We start from the raw sequence: 9,796 nt of genomic DNA, 5'->3' as shown, positions 1-9,796 counted from the left end.
CCCCCTCCCGCCACACATAGCACCCCCCCCGCAGATACCCCACCCCCCGACACAACCACAACACCCCCACCCCGTGTGTCTGCAGCACACAAGTGGAAGACATGGTGGAGGGTGGATGTGGTTCAGGTTTTAGACACCAGTGACGGAGGCAGATGGAGTCTCAGGTCCAGGAGACAGGTTTGAGACGTGTGTCCTGATGTTGTGTCCTGACGTGTCCTAACGTGTCCCCTGACTGTGTCCTGACGTGTAATAACGTGTGTCCTGACGTGTGTCGTGATGTGTCCTAACGTGGGTCCTAATGTGTGTCCCTAACAGGTGTCCTGATGTGGGTCCTACGTGTCTGAACGTGTGTCCTAAAAGGAGTCGAACGTGTGTCCTAAGCGTGTCCCTGAAGTGTTTCCTGACATGGTCCTAACAATGTGTACTGACGTATCCTACGTGTATCCTAAAGGTGTGTCCTAACGTGTTCCGAAAGTGTGTCCTAAACATGTGTCCTATGTGTGTCCTGACCTGTCCCTAAACATGTGTAACTGACGTATCATAACGTGTGTCCTAACGGGTGTCCTAACGTGTGTCCCTAACATGTGTCCTAACGTGTGGTCCTGACCTGTCCCTAACAGTGTCCCTAACGTGTGTTTCTGACCTGTCCTGACGTGTCCTAACGTGGGTCCTAACGTTCCTACTAACATGTGTCCTAACGTGTCATAACAATGTGTCCTAACCGTGTGTATTGACGTGTCCTAAAAAGGTGTCCTAACGTGTGGCCGAACGTGTGTCCTAACATGTGTCCCTAAACGTGTGTCCCCTAACATGGTCCTAACGTGTGTCCTAACGTGTCCTAACATGTGTCCTACGGTGTATTGACGTGTACATAACATGTGTCCTAAAATGTGTCATACGTGTGTCCCTAACATGTGTCCGAACGTGTGTCCTAACGTGTCCTAACATGTGTCCCCTAACGTGTGTATTGACGTGGTCCTAAACATGTGGTCCGAACAGGTGTCCTAAAGTGGTGTCCTAACATGTGTCCCTAACGTGTGTCCTAACGTTCCTAACATGTGTCCTAACATGTGTATTGACGTGTACTAACATGTGTCCTAACGGGTGCCTAAACGGATCCTAACAATGTGTCCTAACGTGTGTCCTAACGTGTCCTAACATGGGGTCCTAACGTGTGTCCTAACGTGTTCTAACATGTGGTCCGACATGTGTCCTACTAACGTGTGTCCTAACGTGTCCTAACATGTTCCTAACGTGTGTTTCCGACGTGTCCTAACATGTGTCCTAACATGTGTCCATAACCGTGTGTTCTGACGTGTCCCTAACATGTGTCCTAACATGTTTTGTCCTTAACATGGGTCCTAGTTAAGGCTAACAGTTAGCATTTAAACAGTTAGCGTTAGCGTGTCACAGGAAGTGACACGTGTATCACTGTAAATGAGCTCGGCAGCGTGTTCGCGCTCTGAGGGAACTTCCCCTCGCTGACCTCCCCCTCCTCCGCCCTCCTCCCACTCAACTCGCCCTCACCTGTCCGAGTCGGGACTTAGTGTTTGGTCCGTGCGTCGTGCTCCCCCCTGCAGACATGCTGTTTCTTCACTGTCTTGCAGCATCCATCCAGCCTTTTCAAGCTCAGTCAGGGAAGGCACACTCTTTTGTAAAGTGGCTGCAGTAAATTGAATTTGCTGCAGAAGAGCGGCCTGGAAAATTTCATTTTGCTCCCAGAGGGTCCGGTGTGTTGGTGTGTGTGTGTGTGTGTGGTGCGCAGCACATAACACACACACACACACACCACCAGCACACACACACACACTCACACACACAACACACCACACATCCTTCCTAACTGATCTGTCCTCCTCCATCTCCCTCTCCATGCTTTCCCACAGACATATCGGTCACACTCCATTGTTGGACTTCATCACCTGCACGTCGCCTCCGTCCCGTCCAGAACCAGAATATTTTCAGATCATGTCCATGCATATATTTTTCTTAGTGTCAACAAATCCTGAACGATGCTCAAAGATGAAATGAATCATTTTCTGTCTGTGGATGTTGGACTGATTCTGACTTTCTGCGAGGGACAGCTAGCTTTAAGCCTAGCCACTCGCTAAAACGCTAATTGAACTGCTTCTAGCATGCTTAACAGTGCTAATGACGACGGGGTTAGCTTTAAACTAGCTAACCACTTATTGAACTGTTGCTACATAGTGCTAGCAATAGCAACAGCATGAGTTAATGTTAATGGAACCTGGCTAAGCTTTGGGGAAATTCTAACAGAGCTAACAGCATTAGTTAATGCTATGGACCTGGCTAGCTTTGGGGAAATGCTAACAGAGCTAACAGCATAGGTTATTTAATGTTATGGACCTGGCTAGCCTTGGGGAAATGCTAACAGAGCTAACAGCATTAGTTAATGTTATGGACCTGGCTAGCTTTGGGGAAATGCTAACAGAGCTAACAGCATTAGTTAATGTTATGGACCTGGCTAGCTTTGGGGAAATGCTAACAGAGCTAACAGCATTAGTTAAGGTTATGACCTGGCTACTTTGGGGAAATGCTAACAGAGCTAAACTGATAAACAGACATGCGCGTGTCCCGAAGCTACAGATGCCTAACGTTATCCAGTGAGCTACACTAGCTCTTTATAACGTCCTTTGTAACGTGTTGAACAAAACATTAAAACAACCTTTTGTGAAGTGAAATGACTTCACGACTTTGCTGCTTTCATTTAACTCTTTATATTGAAGCACGTGCTCGTTTATTTCACGGCGGCTCTTTATTCCGTGCCGTCACGCGGCGGTGCCGTTAGCCCACCCTTCCTGCCGGAAAAAAAAAATCACAGCCGGCGTGGTCCTCATCCAACAGGGCGCGGGCTTTGGTCGAGCTTGGGCCGGTCACTGGAAAATGAGGTCCTGTTGTGGTAATCCCGATAGCTGCTCCTCATTCGCACTGTGTGCTTTTTCCTTTAATTTCTATTGTCTCCTTTCTTTTGCACAAAGCCGGCGGCATGACGGGCGGGAAGAGGGGATCTAAAGTAATTGGATTTTGTTCCAATTCCAGGAAAACCCTGAGGGGGACCTTCATCACAACGGCACGGCGGCCGCGCATGATTTCACCGCGAGACAGACGAGACGGGAGAGAAAAGCGATTAAAGTTTGTATCTTAAAAGGTCAATAACACGGGCTGTATGACTTCTGACGGTTTAATCAAATATATGGCCGGGGCTGAGGCCCGGCGCTGACATTATAGCCTTGAGTGGCAAACCGGAGAACCTCGACCCCCAAACGTCCCGCGACGACACGTAACGGGGACACTCCACGTGAAAGATGATTCTACTCTGATCAGGCCGTCTCAAAGCTGATATGTAAATCATCGGTATCATCGGTAATTTAAATATAAATGTAGTCGATAATTAAATAAATTCAGAATATAACATTCTGTTAAACCGAACCTGAAATAACTAATGAGGAAGTAATACAACTGAACTGAGAGCGTAGTCGGAGGATCGGGTCAGACAGAACCGGTACCGAAGGGTTTTTTTTGTCTGTTTCTGATTTACAGCTACGTCAGGGTTAGCCGTTTAGCTCAGGTTAGGCGATGCTGTGGTAGAGTCCCCAGGTCCTGTTTCCATGGTTCTGGTTTCTATCTGGTTCTGGTCTCTTGGGTTCGGGTTTCAGTCACAACATTCGCAGATACCCCCCGACCACAACCACAACTACCCCCACCCCGTGTGTCTGCAGCACACCAGTGGAAGACATGGTGGAGGTGGATGTGGTTCAGGTTTTAGACACCAGTGACAGGAGGCAGATGGAGTCTCAGGTCCAGGAGACAGGTTTGAGACGATGTGTCCTGATGTGTGTCCTGACGTGTCCTAACGTGTCCTGACGTGTGTCGTGATGTGTCCTAACGTGTCCTAATGTGTGTCCTAACATGTGTCCTGATGTGTCCTAACGTGTCCTGATGTGTGTTCTAACACGTCCTAATGTGTCCTAACGTGTCCTGACGTGTGTCCTAACGTGTCCTAACGTGTCCTGACGTGTGTCCTAACGTGTCCTGACGTGTGTCCTAGCGTGTCCTGACGTGTGTCCTAACGTGTGTCCTGACCTGTCCTAACATGTGTACTGACGTATCCTAACGTGTGTCCTAACGTGTGTCCTAACGTGTGTCCTAACATGTGTCCTAACGTGTGTCCTGACCTGTCCTAACGTGTCCTAACGTGTGTTCTGACCTGTCCTGACGTGTCCTAACGTGTGTCCTAACGTGTCCTAACATGTGTCCTAACGTGTGTCCTAACGTGTCCTAACATGTGTCCTAACGTGTGTTCTGACGTGTCCTAACATGTGTCCTAACGTGTGTTCTGACCTGTCCTGACGTGTCCTAACGTGTGTCCTAACGTGTCCTAACATGTGTCCTAACGTGTGTCCTAACGTGTCCTAACATGTGTCCTAACGTGTGTTCTGACGTGTCCTAACATGTGTCCTAACGTGTGTTCTGACCTGTCCTGACATGTGTCCTAACGTGTGTCCTAACGTGTCCTAACATGTGTCCTAACGTGTGTCCTAACGTGTCCTAACATGTGTCCTAACGTGTGTCCTGACGTGTCCTAACATGTGTCCTAACGTGTGTTCTGACCTGTCCTGACGTGTCCTAACGTGTGTCCTAACGTGTCCTAACATGTGTCCTAACGTGTGTCCTAACGTGTCCTAACATGTGTCCTAACGTGTGTTCTGACGTGTCCTAACATGTGTCCTAACGTGTGTTCTGACCTGTCCTGACGTGTCCTAACGTGTGTCCTAACGTGTCCTAACATGTGTCCTAACGTGTGTCCTAACGTGTCCTGACGTTTGTCCTAACGTGTCCTGATGTGTGTCCTAACATGTGTCCTAACGTGTGTTCTGACCTGTCTTGACGTGTCCTAACGTGTGTCCTAACGTGTCCTAACATGTGTCCTAACGTGTGTTCTGACGTGTCCTAACATGTGTCCTAACGTGTGTTCTGACGTGTCCTAACATGTGTCCTAACATGTGTCCTAACATGTGTCCTAGTTAAGGCTAAACAGTTAGCAGTTAAACAGTTAGCGTTAGCGTGTCACAGGAAGTGACACGTGTCTCACTGTAAATGAGCTCGGCAGCGTGTCGCGCTCTGAGGGAACTTCCCTCGCTGACCTCCCCCTCCTCCCCCTCCTCCCCCTCACCTCGCCTCACCTGTCCGAGTCGGTCTTATTGTTTTGTCGTGCTCGTGCTCCCCCCTGCAGACATGCTGTTCTTCACTGTCTGCAGCCATCAGCCTTTCCAATCTCAGTCAGGGAAGTCACAGCTCTTTGTACAAGTGGCTGCAGTAATTGAATTTGCTGCAGAAAGAGCGGCCTGGAAAATTTCATTTTCGCTCCCAGAGGGTCTGTGTGTGTGTGTGTGTGTGTGTGTGTGTGCGCGCACATAACACACACACACACACACACACACTCACACACTCACACACACACACACTCCTTCCTAACTGATCTGTCCTCCATCTCCCTCTCCATGCTTTCCCACAGACATCGGTCCCACTCCATTTTGGACTTCACCTGCAGCGTCTCCCTCCGTCCGTCCAGAACCAGAATATTTTCAGATCATGTCCATGGCATATATTTTTCTTAGTGTCAACAAATCCTGCAACGATGCTCAAAGATGAAATGAATCATTTTCTGTCTGTGGATGTTTGACTGATTCATGACTTCATGCAGAGGGACAGCTAGCTTTAGCCTAGCCACTCGCTAACCGCTAATTGACTGCTGCTAGCATGCTAACAGTGCTAATGACTGGGTTAGCTTTAAACTAGCTAACCACTTATTAACTGTTGCTACATTAGTGCTAGCATAGCTAACAGCATTAGTTAATGTTATGGACCTGGCTAGCCTTGGGGAAATGCTAACAGATGCTAACTGATAAACAGACCTGCGCGTGTCGAAGCTACAGATGCTAACGTTATCCAGTGAGCTAACAGCTAGCTCTTTATAACGTCTTTGTAACGTTGTTGAACAAACATTAAAACAACCTTTTGTGGACGTGAAATGACTTCACACTTTGCTGCTTCATTTAAACTCTTTATTTATCCACGTGCTCGTTTATTTCACGGCGCGTCTTTATTCCGTGCCGTCCCGCGGCGGTGCCGTTAGCCCCCCCTTCCTGCCGGATCACAGCCGGCGTGGTCTCAGTCCAACACGCGGCTTTGTCGAGCTTGGCCGGTCACTGGAAAATGAGTGTCCTGTGTGGTAATCCCGATCGCTGCTCCTCATTCTCACTGTGTGCTTTTCCTTTAATTTCTCCTTTCTGTGGCACAAAGCCGGCGGCATTACGGGCGAGGAAGAGGGGATCTAAAGTATTTGATTCCAATTCCAGGCAAACCCTGAGGGGGACTTCATCAGCACGGCGGCCGCTCATGTTTCACCGCGAGACAGACGAGACGGGAGAGAAAAGCTATTAAAGTTGTATCTTAAAAGGTCAATAACACTGGCTGTAATGACTCTGACTGTTTAATCCAAATATATGGCCGGGGCTGAGCCCGGCGCTGACATTGATAGACTTGAGTGGCAACCGGAGAATCCTCGACCGCCCAAACGTCCCGTGACGACACGTAACGAGGGACACTCCACGTGAAGATGATTTCTACCTCTGATCAGGCCGTCAATCAGCTGATATGTAAATCATCTGTATCATCTGTAATTTAAATATAAATGTAGTCGATATTAAATAAATTCATGAATATAAATCTGTTTAAAACGAACCCTGAAATAAATAAATGAGGCAGTAATACAAACTGAACTGAGAGCGTGTCGGAGGATCGGGTCAGACAGAACCGGTACCGAGGTTTGTCTGTTTCTGATTTACAGCTAACGTCAGGTTAGCCGTTTAGCTCAGTTAGCCGTGCTGTAGAGTCCAGGTCTGTTTCCTGGTTCTGGTTCTGGTTTCATCAGCATTCCCGGCTGGGTCCAAAATCTGGAAAACAATTAGCAGGAAGAAGAAAACAACTTGTAATGTAACATATTAACACAAAAATATAGAACTCACGTCCACAATATTTGTATCTGAATCAGTTGTTTATAAAATAATGTGTTATGTTAATTTGTAGGAAGAAAATTAAAATCAGCCGTCTGCTGCACTCGAACTCTGATTAACGTGAACGTTACGTAATATTCTTCTGTTTAACGTGAACGTTACGAAATATTCTTCTGTTTAACGTGAACGTTACGTAATATTCTTCCTCTGTTTAACGTGAACGTTACGTAATATTCTTCTTCTGTTTAACGTGAACGTTACGTAATATTCTTGTTTAACGTGAACGTTACATAATATTCTTCTGTTTAACGTGAACGTTACGTAATATTCTTGTTTAACGTGAACGTTACGTAATATTCTTCTTGTGTTTAACGTTCGTAATATTGTACGTTAAACACGCGGTGCTGCAGGAGGTGCAGGAGGTGGATGAGGTGGATGAGGTGGTGTCTGTCAGACGGATGATGTGTGGTCGTGTTTGTCCAGAGCTCAAACACTGTGATATCATCTGAGCGGCGCGGCCGGCTAACGTGATGTTTGCCGTGTCCCGGCCTCGGGATCCGGAGTCAAGCGGCAGATCTCATCTGCAATGTGAGACAATTTCCGCAGATGTGAGGCGACACTCGGTGCAGTCGATAGACGATGAATTGCTGTTGGAGGACGGTTATCATCTTAACTAAAGGTGATTCACTTTCCTCCCGGGGTCCGCAGGGCGACCCCTCCTTTTTTAATCATTTGTATGTTTAGTTGTTTGGTCAGAGCTCATCCATCAGCTCCACCCGCCTCCGTATTACAGGTTATTAAAAGGATGATCAGGAGGCAGCACGCCGTGCAGGCTCAGGCCTCGCTTCTCATTTTCACAGTGCACGGCCCCCCGACGCATAATCTACTGATTCATCCCCCAAACACCCCCACACATCCACCCAGCCACCATCCACCGCCTCCGTCAACAAGTGCCACGCCGCCGCCTCGCTGATGAAAGCTGCTTACTGCAGGTACGATCTCACCTGAGTGACATGAACTCATTTCATCTTCATTCAGCCGCAGGCGGAGAATCAAACCACGAGGTCACGTCTGAAATCATAAACAGACGAACAACATCCATAAAAGTCATCCTTCAAACAAAGACTGTCAGGACTCTGAGACAGTCTTATAAGACTCGGCACAAAAACACAAAACCAGTCTGACAAACATGAAGTCAAAATAAATTAAAGAAAAAAATAAAAATATAAATTCAGTCTGTTTAAAAATGAAGAAAGAAGTTATATTTAATGAAACGTCCAACAGATGTCCAATAAAAATGTGCGTTAATCAAACTTAATGTTTCATACGTGACGCATCATTTGAAGTCATAGACAGACACAAACACAACATTTAATGTATTTTAAAATATAGAAACAATGTATAATCACAGTATGAATACAATGTAAAAATATAAGTACATACATTTTATTTTTATGTTTGTGTGTTTTTATTTATTAACATTATTTTTATGTATTATTAATTTATATTTTACTCATCGTCTTTGTTCTGTTTGTGTTTGTAAAGTCTGTTTTTAATAGTTAGTATTATTATTATTATTATTATGACCTTGTGTAATGTTGTCAGTAATTTTATTTCAAACAGGATCATTAAAGTTGATAAAAAAATAAAGTTCATGTTGTTTGATCTCAGGTTATTAAAAGCTTCATTATTAATCTGTGTCGTACCGTGTCCGTGACGACTGAAACACAAACCACAGAGTCTGTTACAGGTTTAAAACACTTCAGTTCATTCGGGAAAAAAGATGAATTGTTCAAATGTTAAAAGAGCGTTTGTTTTACGTTGTTACATTATTTTTACCTCGACTGTCTTTGCCTCCGTCCTTATTCCGCCATGTTTGCCCCACGTTAAAGCGGGTGTTAAAATGTTAAAATGTTAAAATGTTAAAATGTTAAAGCTGATGTTAAAATGTTAAAATGTTAAAGCTGATGTTCTGAAAAAGACATTTTTAATCTCAGTGGGACCATTCCTGGTTAAATGAAGTTTAATAATTTAATGAAAAAACATGTGTCTGTGGTAACCTGTCGAACAACGCTTCAATAACATTTCTGCAACGTTTGAAGTAGATCGAGTCGAGTGTTTGTGAATGTTGTTACGTGTTGCTAACGTTAACGGTGGCTACATCTTCATCATGTGAACTCTTGAAAAGGTTTTTAGTCTTAACGGGACCTTTAATGCTTAAATAAAATATGTAGATTTGTCTCATATTGAATCAGTAGCGTTTTATTTCTTGTCCCACAGAAGTCGTGTCTTTGTGAGCTGATATTAAAGTTCAATTAAAACGTGTGTGGGGCTTAACACAGATAATCTGAGTGTAATCTGGCTGATCCACACGGAGATTTATGTTTCATCTAACAAGCTCTTCAGTTAAACGGGGAAATCCTGCTGTGATTACTCAGCATTACAGAAATGAATGTCTGTATTTAAATGAAAATAAAAGCTTATCACGGCCGTATTTAAAGAAGACAAACGATGACAGCACTTAAATAATGACTCTGTCTTTATGTTGGCCTTACATTAATATTGCTTTTTATCTCCGTCCAGGATATTAATAATGGAAAACTGTGGGAATTAATACTTTTGATCATTAAGAGTTCAGAGCTGTGTGAGTGTGAGAAGCGAGCGCTCAGGTCGTCATTAATAACCATCATAAAACATAAACTAGTGGCTCTTTGGTGCCTCACTGCTGATGATTGATCATGAATATTAATAACACCAAA

General features: G+C 45.1%; 1 long non-coding RNA gene across 1 annotated transcript; it reads right to left on the bottom strand.

Moving 5' to 3' along the window:
* Nucleotides 1-6,063: 6,063 nt before the first annotated feature.
* Nucleotides 6,064-8,395, bottom strand: LOC113746453 (uncharacterized). Its single transcript, XR_003462888.1, has 3 exons — nt 8,042-8,395; nt 6,805-6,977; nt 6,064-6,698 (listed from the first exon to the last, which is right to left on the bottom strand). It is a non-coding gene; the product is annotated as an uncharacterized LOC113746453 (long non-coding RNA).
* Nucleotides 8,396-9,796: the final 1,401 nt, after the last annotated feature.

This window comes from Larimichthys crocea, chromosome IX, assembly GCF_000972845.2.
Source record: "Larimichthys crocea isolate SSNF chromosome IX, L_crocea_2.0, whole genome shotgun sequence".
Lineage (NCBI taxonomy): Eukaryota > Metazoa > Chordata > Actinopteri > Sciaenidae > Larimichthys > Larimichthys crocea.
The sequence above is the reverse complement of the archived record's forward strand: the minus strand, read 5'-3'. Positions and strand labels throughout refer to the sequence as shown.